Source organism: Bombina bombina, chromosome 8 (genome assembly GCF_027579735.1).
Source record: "Bombina bombina isolate aBomBom1 chromosome 8, aBomBom1.pri, whole genome shotgun sequence".
Lineage (NCBI taxonomy): Eukaryota > Metazoa > Chordata > Amphibia > Anura > Bombinatoridae > Bombina > Bombina bombina.
Genome location: NC_069506.1, coordinates 192417657 through 192431761, shown reverse-complemented (window position 1 = coordinate 192431761; position 14105 = coordinate 192417657). Strand labels below are relative to the sequence as shown.

The following is a 14105-nucleotide window of genomic DNA, read 5'->3' as shown; positions in this document are numbered from 1 at the left end:
AAGATAACAAGAGAAACAAGAAACATTGATAATAGGAGTAAATTAGAAAGTTGCTTAAAATTGCATGCTCTATCTGAATCACGAAAGAATTTTTTTGGGTACAGTGTCCCTTTAAGTAAAAATAGTTTGCATAAAAAAAAAAAAAAAAAAGTTTTAAAAAAAAAATTTGTCAAGAATTTTAAAATAATTTTCAAAAATAAGAAAAAAATACTTAAATAGCCATGCTGCCTGGAGCAATGTGCTCCACCCCCTCTTTCAGTGTTTAGACACAGGCATTGTATTTCAACTGAGTTCACAGCTTCTAGGCATGCTCCAGCAGATAATCCTTATGAATTTTTGTATTCTAACAAAGCAACAATAGATATAGCCATAAAAGGAATTGTGATGGGGGAGTTAGAGCTGTACAATTCAGAAACTTAAAATAAAGGGTTAATGGCAATGCACTGCAGTATAAATTTGCAGGTAAAGTAATTAAAGTACATATTTTTTGTCTCTCTCTCCAACTTGTTTTATGTCCCTTTGGACTTTTATATGACGTAAAGGGACACTGAACTCAAAATTCTCTTGTGATTCAGAGAGCATGCAATTTTAAGCAACTTTCTAATTTACTCCTATTAAATTTTCTTCATTCTGGTATCTTTATTTGAAATGCAAGAATGTAAGTTTAGATGCCGGCCCATTTTTGGTGAACGTGGGTTGTTATTGCTAATTGGTGGATAAATTCACCCACCAATAAACCAGCTCTGTCCAGGGTTCTGAACCAAAAAAGCTTAAGATGCCTTTTTTAAATAAAGATAGCAAGAGAATGAAGAAAAATGAATAGGAGTAAATTAGAAAGTTGCATGCTCTATCTGAATCACAAAAGAAAAAATTTGGGTTCAGTGCTCCTTTAATATACACATTCCACCGGTGGATAGTTTTATATGTATTAAACATTTCAATAAGTATACTTCCTTTTTATGTTATACCAGAGTGTGTGTCTGGGTATCCTGTAAGCACGAGTGATTGTTTATGCATATTGCTCTCAGAAACCTGTCCGCCCAGCATTGGCTGGTGTATAGGTTATGAAACAGTCTAATCTTGAGCGTATAAATTCAAAGACAGAGCTCTCTCTTTACAGATACACATGGGGGTGTAATATACTGTACAATTGTTACACACACACACTGCACCTCTCCAACATTTGCAAGTCTATATGGTATATGAAAATGGTACTGGCAAATACAAAAAACCCTTGTATGTCAGTAAACTATCAGTTTAGGGTCCTCATTTCATGGAAGGACTAAAAATGAACCAAATATTAGGTATTACACACAACACTAGGGAGTTACTAATCTAGCATAATTTTATTCCATATATCTTCAGCTATGTTAAGATTCCTAGCTAAGGCTGATTGCTGAAATGTGATTTAACAAACCATGTCTAATAACGACCTGCCCCTCAGTCCCACTGTGTGTCATGTCACAGAGGGGCACACTTATCGCTCATTGATTTCAGAGCCCAGTGCTAGGCATCATTGGAAGAGGTCATCAGCATTTTACAGCCGTTAAATAAAGACAAACATACCTATGGCGTTTGAAGACAACAGAAGATATTTCTTTCAACTTGGATAAGGACACCTGAAAAACAGAATAGAGTATGAGACAGATCACCTACCAAATGAACTTCAGTGCCACACCTTTGTTACACCCCCCCCGTTATGGTGAAAGGGCCATTATAATAATAAAAATTACATGCTCTAATTCGTTAGGTATGTAATTTTAAGACTAACCATCTTGCACCTCTTTGCATCAACAAATACAGAATGTTAGCGAATTAAGATGGAGTTTAATTCATTAGTTGTAATGAAGATGCGCTATAACTTACTTTTTAACATAGAGCTGAAATCCAAATATCCCGCACTCCGGTTGCCCACTTCAAAAGTATTTTTTGTGAGCAAACAGTTTGAACTGTTCGCCAATTGACACTCTAGCCAAGCAGCACTTTTGTTGTAGCTAGAGTGCTAATTGGAGAACAATTCAAACAGTCAGATCAAAAAAAAAAAAAAAAAAAAAAAAAAGTACTTTTGAAGTGAGCGGTCAGAGCGCAGGGCGTAACAATGGATTAAAAGTAGATTTAAAAGTAATTTAAAGCACATCTTTATTACTAATGATGAATTATAATTAGACCCCACCAAAAACATTTTTTGCATTCCAGATTGCATTGTAAAAAAATTTAAATTTTACCATCACTTTTTAAACACATTGTAGAAGTACCATTAAGCCCCATGCAGAGCACTTCTGGTTCAGAGTGGAAACTGCAGGTGATCCATTCAGCAGCGCTAGTCACATGACCCAGCTCTATAACTAGTACTGCTGACTGGTTCAGCAGCAGTATCTGCTCAGGACCCATAGTGCACATTAACCTGAAAGAGGGGTCCATCAGTCAGTACAACTGAATCAGCAGTGCCCATTACTTCCAGCCAAAGAAGCTGCATGTAAAGAATCTGCTATAGCCATTTATAAACACATGGATAAATAGCCACATACATCCTATATTTAAAAAGCAACCATGAAGTTTTATGCAGAACAAGATATAGGTGTAAGATTCCTCTCCTGCTTTACAAGTCTTGTGTTTGAGAGGTGGTGTCCTACCTGATACTACAGTGATCCAGCTTATTAAAAATCATATGATTTTATGTTTGAAAGTTTAAATATATATTTGCTAAACAAAATTACTCATACATTTTTTTTTAATACATTTGCTGTCTTCAGAAACCGGGTATATCATGCAGGATAGCAGTATTTTCCTTGGTGCTTTTTCTAGGCACGTGCCATTTCCCCATATTAGTCCCATTGCTCTGCCTTGTCACAGCTGTGGAGCACTCCATTCCCAAGTATTCTGCGTTTATCGTCCAACCTCCTTTTTAAAATTTAAAATAGTGTATCCGGCCATACAAAGGTTTCTAAAAAATCCCAAGGACATACTAGAACCATTATTAATTATTCTTTAAGTGTGCAAAGTTTTGTTCAAGATTCTAGTAACAGATCTTGCAAAAGGTTTCCATATTAGCTAAAAGGGATATTAAATCCATTTTTTTCTTCACGATTCAGATACAGGTATGGCTACCCACCAATCACTACCCAGGTGCTGAACCAAAAATGGGCTGGCTCCTAAGCTTACATTCCTGCTTAAAATGGCATGCTCTATCTGAATCATAAAAGAATGGTCTTCATATCCATGCAAATCCTACTATAGCACCGTTTGCCACCCAGAAAAAAAAAAGTGTAAGGACTACAAGTACTATTGGAGAGCTAGGACATTAAAATATCGCCTCGACTAGTTTGCGACAACTATGTAATTTGTATAATAAAAGTAAATTGGATGACCACGTGTACAATTACTGCCTCTGCGTGCTCCTCTCGCCAGCACGTGGTAGAGATACTTGCCACAGGAAGAGAAGTGAGGCCCTGCTCTTTGGATCCCCCTGGAGTTACGTTCTCTGCAGAACCCATAACAGTTGCGACCCTAGAACTGGCTTTCTGGACGTCGATTGAGGCGGCAGATCCGCAGCCATGTCCTCTTTCAACGAGCAACACACGTGGACTAATCTAATCTCCGCCTTACAGTGTGAATTTGTTCAGCTTGAATGCGCAACCCTATGACAGCAGTCAAACGGATATGACGACACGTCACCCCAGGAATTGGTAAGCTAAGCTTGCGAGGTTTGCATTTGATAAGTAGTCTGGTGTGGATTGTTATGACCATGTTTACGGGCAGAGGCAAACAAGTTGTTATTGCGTAGTGCAGATCCTGGCTAAGAGCGGGTGGGGGGGGGGAATCATAAGCCCACACAGCAGTATGTGCAATAAATTATTAGCGCCACATGTACTATGCATTGGCTTGTAGTTGTGGGGTCTGCAGTGACCCAGACTACCCAGCTCAATGTTTTTGATGTACAGCGAAGACTTGCAGAGTTGATGTGGTTTGTATATAGTTTTAAGTGTGAAATATTTTGTTAACCACGGCTGATTCTAATTAAATGTTTCAGAAGTCTTGAGACAACTTTCTATACCTTTAATTTTTAATTAGAAAAGGGAATAGGGATGACTGAACATGGCCAAGAAATTTCACCTGGTATCAGGTCAAATTTTAAGGGGGTCATGGTGTCTAGAATTTGACGAACCCTTTGATGACAGATTTACGCCAACATATAAAACAATTTATTTGCTAAATATTGGGATTTGTTACATGCAAAATATAACAGAAAAACAAAGCATTTGGTCCATGAAATGCCTTTACGATAAGAGAAAATTCTGCAAATGCAAAATATATTTTGCTATGAAATATTGTATTCTGAAATGTAAGATAACACATCTGATGACCTGCCCCCCTCAGTCCCACTGTATGTCAAGTCACAGCGGGGCACAATTCTCACTCAGATTTCAGAGCCCAGTGCTGACATCATAGGAAGAGGTCATCAGACATTTACAGTAGTGGAGTGCAGCCAAACATACCTTGAAGTGGAACATAGAATGCTTCTGATCTGGTCATCTGTAAAGAAACAGCATTGTATATCAGATTTAGCACAAACAAAAAAAAAAAAAAAAAACAAAAAAAAAAAAAAAAACTCAGTTGGCTGCATTTATGGTTTACAGTGCTTTATGAATTAAAGAGACAGCAAACAAATAGGTAAATATAGAGAGGAGAAAAAAAAAAAAAAAAAAAAAAAAAAAAACCTGTTTGAGCCACACTCTTCCTTAGGCCCCTTATAGTTGTTTATAACAGAGTTTGGCTATCACCATAGACAAACACTGGTACTGCTGAAACCCAATCATCAGGAATGCATACACCATTAATATACAAAAGGCTGCACTACTACTGCTAGAATAACTTATACAAGTTAACTACATCTAGGTAATATTTTCTCAACATATACTCCCGTTCTCCTGACCCTCAGGCCCCCTGCATGTCAAAACAGAGGGGCACCAACATCTTTCATAGCACATCAGAGCCCAGTGCTAACATCATTGGGTCAGGGGCTACCACATCATTTAACAGGGTATGCTTTGAACAAATACTCTGGATAAAGTCTGGTACACATACCTTAGATGAAACTTAATAAAGCACACAACACCTGTTAAGAAACAATTTAAGAAATTTACAACAATGTATTAATATCCCCAAAGTTAATAAACATTGCTGTGAAGAACTAAAAAGAAAAAAATAATAATGTTTGACTATAAGTGAAGCTCTCATTTACACTATGTGTAGTGTTCTCTCTAGAACCTATTTAAAGGGACACTGAACCAAAAAAAATTTTGTGTGTGATTCAGATAGAGCATGAAATTTTAAGCAACTTTCTAATGTATTCCTATTATCAAATTTTCTTCATTCTCTTGGTATCTTTATTTGAAACAAGAATGTAAGTTTAGATGCCGTAACATTTTTAGTAAACAACCTGGGTTTTTCTTGCCGATTGGTGGATAAATTCATCCACCAATCAAAAGTGCTGTCCAAAGGTCTGAACCAAAAAAGCTTAGATGCTATCTTTATTTGAAAAAGAGGGTAAGAAAGAAAAATTAATAGGAGTAAATTTAGAAAGTTGCATGCTCTATCTCAATCACGAAAATTGGGTTCAGTGTCCCTTTAATATACACATTCCACTGGTGGATAGTTTTATTAAACATTTAATTTATATGTAGTAAACATTTCAATAAGTATACTTCCTTTTTATGTTATATCAGAGTGTGTGTCTGGGTATGCTGTAAGCATGAGTGATTGTTTATGCATATTGCTCTCAGAAACCTGTCCGCCCAGCATTGGCTGGTGTATAGGTTATGAAACAGTCTAATCTCGAGCGTATAAATTCACTGACGGAGCTCTCTCTTTACAGATACATATGGGGGTGTAATATACTGTACAACTGTTACACACACACACTGCACCTCTCCAACATTTGCAAGTCTATCACTTCACAATACAGAGAAATAAGTTATATGAAAATGGTACTAGCAAATACAAACAACCCTTGTATGCCAGTAAACTATCAGTTTAGGGTCCTCGTTTCATGGAAGGACTAAAAATGAACCAAATATTAGGTATTACACACAACACTAGGGAGTTACTAATCTAGCATAATTTTATTCCATATATCTTCAGCTATGTTAAGATTCCTAGCTAAGGCTGATTGCTGAAATGTGATTTAACAAACCATGTCTAATAACGACCTGCCCCTCAGTCCCACTGTGTGTCATGTCACAGAGGGGCACACTTATCGCTCATTGATTTCAGAGCCCAGTGCTAGGCATCATTGGAAGAGGTCATCAGCATTTTACAGCCGTTAAATAAAGACAAACATACCTATGGCGTTTGAAGACAACAGAAGATATTTCTTTCAACTTGGATAAGGACACCTGAAAAACAGAATAGAGTATGAGACAGATCACCTACCAAATGAACTTCAGTGCCACACCTTTGTTACCCCCCCCCACACACACTGTTATGGTGAAAGGGCCACTATAATAATAAAGATTACATGCTCTAATTCTTTAGGTATGTAATTTTAAGACTAACCATCTTGCACCTCTATGTGTTTAACAACTTCAAAAGGGTTAAAGTGATGGTAAACTTTCTGCTTTGCATCAACAAATACAGAATGTTAGCGAATTTAGATGGAGTTTAATTCATTAGTTGTAATGAAGACGCGCTATAACTTACTTTTTAACATAGAGCTGAAATCCAAATATCCCACACTCTGGTTGCCCACTTCAAAAGTATTTTTTATGAGCAAACAGTTTGAACTGTTCGCCAATTGACACTCTAGCCAAGCAGCACTTTTGTTGTAGCTAGAGTGCTAATTGGAGAACAATTCAAAGTCAGAAAAAAAAAAAAAAAAAAAAAAAAAAAAAAGTGGGCGGTCTGAGCAAAGGCGTAACAATGGATTAAAAGTAGATTAAAAAGTAATTTACAGCGCATCTTTATTACAAATGATGAATTAAACTCCACCTAAAACATTTTTTGCATTCCGGATTACATTGTAAAAAATTTAAATTTTACCATCACGTTTTAACCGAATCGTAAAAGTACCACTCAGCCCCTGTAGAGCACTTCTGGTTCAGAGCGGAAACTGCGGGCGATCCATTCAGCATTGCTAGTCACATGGCCCAGCTCTATTTAGGTACCGCGGTTCCAACCCTGGCTCCCTCTCTCCCCACTCTCTTTTAAACTCTCTCCCCCCTCTCTTTTGAGCTCCTCTGTTTTGTTCTCTCCCACCGACCACGCCCCACATCACGGCACACCCGGCCACGCTCAAAGCAGGCAGCTTCCGCAGTGCGGTGTGCGCACTACTCTGCTGCTCAAGGCCAGGTATGTTTGTCCTCTGCAGCCTCTACTGCATCTGACAAACATACCTGGCATTTTATTATATAGGATGGATAAATAGCCACATACATCCTATATTTAAAAAGCAACCATGAAGTTTTATGCAGAACAAGATATAGGTGTAAGATTCCTCTCCTGCTTTACAAGTCTTGTGTTTGAGAGGTGGTGTCCTACCTGATACTACAGTGATCCAGCTTATTAAAAATCATATGATTTTATGTTTGAAAGTTTAAATATATATTTGCTAAACAAAATTACTCATACATTTTTTTTTTTTTAAATACATTTACAGTCTTCAGCAACAGGGTATATCATGCAGGATAGCAGTATTTGCCTTGGTGCTTTTCCTAGGCACATGTCATTTCCCCATATTAGCCCCATTGCTCTGCCTTCTCACAGCTTTGGAGCACTCCATTCCCAAGTATTCTGCGTTTATCATCCAACCTCCTTTCTAAATTAGTGTATCTGGCCATACAACTGTTTCCAAAAAAAACCAAGGGTATAGTAGAACCATTATTATTTTTTAAGTGCGCAAAATTTGGTTCAAGATTCTAGTAACAGATCTTGCAAAAGGTTTCCATATTAGCTAAAGGGATATTAAATCCATTTTTTTTTCTTCACGATTCAGATACATTCCTGCTTAAAATTGCATGCTCTATCTGAATCATAAAAGAATGGTCTTCATATCCCTGCAAATTGATCCTTTAGCAAAACCTACTATAGCACCGTTTGCCACCCAGAAAATGAAAGAAAAAAACTGGTAAGGACTGCAAGTACTATTGGAGAGCTAGAACGTTAAAATATCGCCTCGATTAGTTTGCGACGACAAAGTAATTCGTATAATAAACGTAAATTGGATGACCACGTGTACAATTACTACCCCTGCATGCTCCTCTCGCCAGCACGTGGTAGAGATACTTGCCACAAGAAGAGAAGTGAGGCCCTGTTCTTTGGATCCCCCTGGAGTGACGTTCTCTGCAGAACCCATAACAGTTGCAACCCTAGAACTGGCTTTCTGAATGTCGATTGAGACGGCAGATCCGCAGCCATGTCCTCTTTCAACGAGCAACACACGTGGACTTACTAATCTCCGCCTTACAGCGTGACTTTTGTTCAGCTTGTGGGCGCAACCCTATGACAGCAATCAAACGGATATGAAGAAACGTCACCCCGGGAATTGGTAAACTAAGCTCGCGAGGTTTTGCATTTGATAAGTAGTCTGGTGTGGAATGTTATGACCATGTGTACGGACAGGAGGCAAACAAGTTGTTATTGCGTAGTGCAGAGCCTGGCTTTGTGCTGTGTAAGAGGTCCAGGTGTTGTTACAGATAACTGATACAGAATAAAGCAATCGTGATGACAAATGGTTATCCTTTCTCTGATCTCCAGTGTGTGGTGTGCTCACAAACGGCTAATTGGAGTAGTGCAGGTCACATGGGTAGGTGCATATATCATAGCATTAGAGGTTGTAAACTCATGATATTCAGATCTTGTTGAGCAACTCGTAGGGATTCCACGTTCTGAAAGGGTTATTCTGTAGCTAATTTGAGAAGGTGAGCATTTCAAATGTATACAAAGGAAAATAGCCATTTGTTAGGTCAAAATTGAAATTGTGCATGGATGTATTTCAATTTGAAATGGAAGCATATTTGCAACATTCATTAATTAGCAATAATGCTTCTAGCAAAATCTATTACTGTTTTTCAGCAGCATATGCACATATCCTGTGAGGGCTCATGCACCAGCATTCAAACACCATTCCTGCTCAGAGAGCTGGTGGGGGGTGTATTGCTTCTGAAGACGTAGATTGTATCATACAAGCCACTGCTGACATTATTAGAAGGTGTGTTTGAATATTGGTGCACAGGCCCTCATAGGATATGTGCGTATGCCTCAGAAAAATAATGATATTTTTTATTAGAAGCATTTTTGCTAATAGAAGTATATTAGAAAAAGTATCCTTTTTTAAAAATAAATCTTGAATTTTTATTTACCCTTTCCTACTGGGGTTAAAGTGTCTACATCGGAGCAACTGTTCCGATGTAAACAAATTGAAATCACGCGATTGTGCACCCGATCGCAAGATTTCAATTATTGGATCGGGTCTGGGGGGCATCCCTATAACCCTAGGAACGCCCTCCAGACCGCTCTCAAATCCAGGAAGCGCAGTAGGCTTCAGGACAGCCGTTGGCTATGACGTTCTATTCCGTCATAACGGCTCTAAAGCCCATTGTAATTATGACGGAATAGAACGGCATAACAGCGTTTAAAAGGTTAAGGTCATTCAGTGAAAACATAAATAATATTGTAAACAATATATATATAAAACAAATAGATAAAAGAAATATAGATACCAAAATCTAATACGGAATATTCAAAAATATATAACAGTTTTAAGTAGAGTTTGATATGTTTTAAAGCACCATTATTTAACACTATATATACCGTCCAATGTACAATATCAGCAATATTCTCCACTGGAGGTAATTGGAATGATTAATTGGAATGATAATAAGGTGTAGATGCTAATATACATTATACAAAATAACATATAAACCAAAAAGGGTAGAAGTTAGCTCAACCTTATATTTATAAGAAAGTGATAATTTTCTTAACATACAGGAGAAAATGAGAAAAGGTTAATATATTAGAGAGAACACATTAACTCTAACTCTCTTTGTTACGAAAAGAGTAAGAAAGAGTGGGGTTAAATTAGGTCCTGACCACTTAAAATAAAAGAGGGTCGGGGGAGAAGATGGGAAAAAAATAATAATATATGAGATCCTCTTAGTCCTTATCATTTAGTCCTATGTTTTGGAGGGGAATCAGGAACTGCCTTTGTTATTAACTATTATATAATTTAATAAAGTCCAACCATTTTGAGACAAATCTATTTTGCTGTACTTCTGAGTTATTGAAATGATCAAACTGCTCAACTATGAATTGTGATTGTAGCAAGAACGTTAGATTATTGATGGTTGGTTCCCTATTTTTCTTCCAGTTCTTCAGAATAAGATATCTCCCTCCTAGAATTGTTGTATTAATGAAGTCAACATTATATACCTCATCCCTTGTATCCACTAAAAAGATGTGTTGTAACTCCAAAACAATGTTGGCAGTTGTCACCTTACTCAGCCAAAATTGTATACGTTTCCAAAATTGTTGGATTTTCGGACAACTTCAGAACATGTGGACCAAGTCACCCTCAGGGAAACAACATCTGGGACATAATTTTTGAGAAATGCGGTACCATTTATTAATTTCTGACAGGAGAGACGTAGACTCTATTTAGGATTTTAAAATGAGATTCCCACCACATTGCAGACAGTGTGGCTTTCTCTACAGATAGAATGCTGTGTTTCACTTTATCTACATCTAGAGTTGGAAGAACTAAACGCCATTTTGAGCATATTTAACTCACCTAGCTCTGCTAGGATAATTTTATACCAGTAACTAATAGAGTGCTTGCCCATTTTAATACCTAAGTGTATCCATTCCATGTTACAATATTTGGTTATTTCATAACACCAGTGCCGAACTTGCAGATATGCATAAAAATCTGTATTCCTAAATTCAAAACGTTCCTTAAGATTTTCAAAAGTATGTACACTAGAAGTTTCAGTCTCCTTAAATTGAGCTAGAAAGGACAGCCCAGAAGAGGCCCATCTGTTGCATACTTTATTATTAAGGCCACATATAAAGCGTGGATTTCCCACAATAGGTAATAAATCAGAAATAAAGGGATTACATTTTAAGGTGGACCGAATAGTCTGCCAAACTTTAATAATGTGGAATATAGTATATTTTTTCTTAATCTTCTTTGGGATAAATTTATTGGGGCAGTGCAACAAAGCACTTAAAGAGAAGGGATAGGTTAATTTTTGTTCCACTTCTAAGAACGCAACTGTCGCAACATAATCCCCACCTGTAAGCCAATCCATAGCCACTTTCGCAAGACAAATACTATTATAGATAGAAAATATAGGAAGTGCTAGTCCCACAAATTGTCTCAGTTGAGCTAATTTATACAAAGCTATACGCTTTCTACCAGCTCCCCAGATAAATGTCCTAATACAATTATCAAGAGATTTAATATCTGTTTTTGTTATAAGGATAGGGATATTTTGCATTAAATACAGAAGTTTAGGTAGAACAATCATCTTGATTAAGTTAATTCTTGCGGTAATTGACAGAGGTAAATTAGCCCATTTAATCAGATCTGATTTAATTTTCGAGAATAGAGGAGGATAATTTAAGTTATACCAGTTCAAAGGGTTTATGCTAATTTTAATTCCAAGATATGTAATACATTTTTCTGCAATTTTAAAGGGAGGTGAATAGTCAATCTGTAATGACTTTCTTAACCATAATAGCTCTGATTTAGTTACATTAATTTTGAACCCCGAAAAAGATCCAAATCTGGAGATTATATCTAGGATCTTGGGTATCTCTACATGAGTATTATTGATAAGTAGTAACAGATCATCTGCGTAGAGTAATAGTTTAAGACACTTATCTCCAAGAGGAATCCCCTTTTAATTTTTCCTAAGCGTTATAGCCAATGGTTCAATTGCAAGATTAAAGAGGAGAGGAGAAATTGGACAACCTTGTCGCGTTCCTGTAACGATAGGAAAGGAGTTTGTAGATGAGCCATTAACAAGTAACATTGAAGATGCGTTAGCGTATATAGCCCGATGTCATGTTTTGTCTCAGGATATTTTGTGAGAGCCTCATTGTCTGGAACAGTTGCTTTAAATGATGATTAGTAGAAGCCATATAGATTGAAAAGATATCAGATTTATTTAAATAGCAAAATACTTTGATTAAGCAAATCCTAGCAGGTTATTTTTAATATATACTATTCAGGTATGTTATGTCCACATACGCCAGGAGTGGAAAGAAACAAACAAGTAAGCACAGATGCAGATTCAAAAGGAAAGTCTCCTGGTAATAACTGAAGTGCAGGATTTGCACAAAGCAGGAAACAACCTTGTAAACAGGTAACAGCTTTCAAGGTAAAGTCTTTCTCCTGGTAATAACTGAAGTGCAGGATTTGCACAAAACAGTAAACAACCTTGTAAACAGGTAACAGGTTTCAAGGTAAAGTCTTTGTCCTGGTAATAACTGAAGGGCAGGATTTGCACAAAACAGTAAACAACCTTGTAAACAGGTAACAGGTTTAAAGGTAAAGTCTTTGTCCTGGTAATAACTGAAATGCTGGATTTGCACAAAGCAGGAAACAACCTTGTAAACAGGTCGCAGGTTTAAAGGTAAAGTTTTTGTCCTGGAAATGACTGAAGTGCAGGATTTGCACAAAGCAGAAAACAAACTTGTAAACAGGTGCAAGGGTGAAGCCTTCCTCCAAATATGTACAGAAGTACAGGAAACAGGTTATGGCTTGTGACAAAACAGAAACAATGTCAGGACAATATGCAGCCTTAACAGCCAGCCTTAAATAGGGAGGTTTTGTACAGGATTGGTTCTGAGTAAATCCAAAATTGAGAGCACCTGTGTTTTGCACAGGTGTAATTACAAGTAAGACAAATACTCATTTTACAGATCTTTTAAGTTGCATGCTATTGCTCTAGAAACTACTAAACTGCTAGAAGTGGCTGTGGCTCAACATACAAGCAAAACAGAGTAGTAAACACAGAGCCACAGGTTCAAATCCCTGCACAGCCCTTTCGAGCAGAATGCCTCCCAGACCTTTTCTTTTTAGTCTGGAGGCTTGGTTCATGATACCCGAATACAATTTAAAAACTGATCTCTGAATCTGAACACTCTCATGGCGTAAAATAGATAATCCTACGTAATTAAGACAAATGCTTTTTGAACGTCGACGGACAGTATAGCCACATAATGGCTAAATTAAATTTTTGAGGTTGTGAAAAAATCTAACAGAAGAAATATTTTTCGAATATTTGCAGAAGGATTCCTTTGTGACATGAAGCCAACCTGGTCCACATGAAGCAGAGAGCCAAGAATTAATTTAAGTCTATACTCTAAAATGGTTGTAAATATTTTGTAATCCACGTTTAGTAGGGATATTGGACGATAGGAGTCAATTGCTTCAGGATCTTTACCCTTTTTATGGATCAAAGTAATTTTAGAGGCAGAGAAGTAGGCTGATGGCATTATACCATTACAGAGGTAGTCATTAAATAGATTCATGAGGGGAGCATTTATCTCATTTCTAAGAATTTTATATAATTCGGCAGGCAAAAGGTCTGGGCCAGCTGCTTTATCTAGCTTGAGGCTATCTATTGCTCGATGTACTTCTAATTCAGTTATAGGAACATTTAGCATATCAGACTCATGTGTGGACAATTTAGGCAGTGAGATTTTTTTCCCAAAACTCCTTTTTATTTTGCTCATTAATTGATGGGGCAGAATATATATTTTTAAAAAATTCATGAAACTCTGATTTAATTGCCTCAACGTTAGTTAGCCGTTTTCTATCTATGGTGATACATTTTTGGATTTATTGGATCTCTGCGTATTTACGCATTTAGATAGGAGCTTCCCTATCTTATTACCTTATCTATAAAATTTGGTTCTGTATCCTGAATAGAAGCTTTCTGTAGGTTCATAATTACCCATATTTTGGCCTTAATATAGTTTTGCCAATTTGTCTGATTTGGTAATGTTTTTTGTTAAGTCTGATAGAATATTTTTTTTATCTCTCCTCTGATAACAGCCTTAGCTGTTTCCCAGAAAATCTCTTTTTTATCAGAATAGGAGAT

General features: G+C 36.9%; 4 non-coding genes across 4 annotated transcripts; all 4 read right to left on the bottom strand.

The window, feature by feature from the left end:
- Window positions 1–1433: 1433 nt before the first annotated feature.
- LOC128639329 (small nucleolar RNA SNORD88) lies at window positions 1434–1525 on the bottom strand. The gene has a single exon (XR_008399193.1). It is a non-coding gene; the product is annotated as a small nucleolar RNA SNORD88 (small nucleolar RNA).
- Window positions 1526–4366: 2841 nt separating this feature from the next.
- LOC128639330 (small nucleolar RNA SNORD88) lies at window positions 4367–4455 on the bottom strand. Its single transcript, XR_008399194.1, has one exon. It is a non-coding gene; the product is annotated as a small nucleolar RNA SNORD88 (small nucleolar RNA).
- Window positions 4456–4928: 473 nt separating this feature from the next.
- LOC128639321 (small nucleolar RNA SNORD88) lies at window positions 4929–5018 on the bottom strand. Its single transcript, XR_008399186.1, has one exon. It is a non-coding gene; the product is annotated as a small nucleolar RNA SNORD88 (small nucleolar RNA).
- A 1191-nt stretch (window positions 5019–6209) lies between these two features.
- Window positions 6210–6301, bottom strand: LOC128639328 (small nucleolar RNA SNORD88). The gene has a single exon (XR_008399192.1). It is a non-coding gene; the product is annotated as a small nucleolar RNA SNORD88 (small nucleolar RNA).
- Between the last annotated feature and the right edge of the window lie 7804 nt (window positions 6302–14105).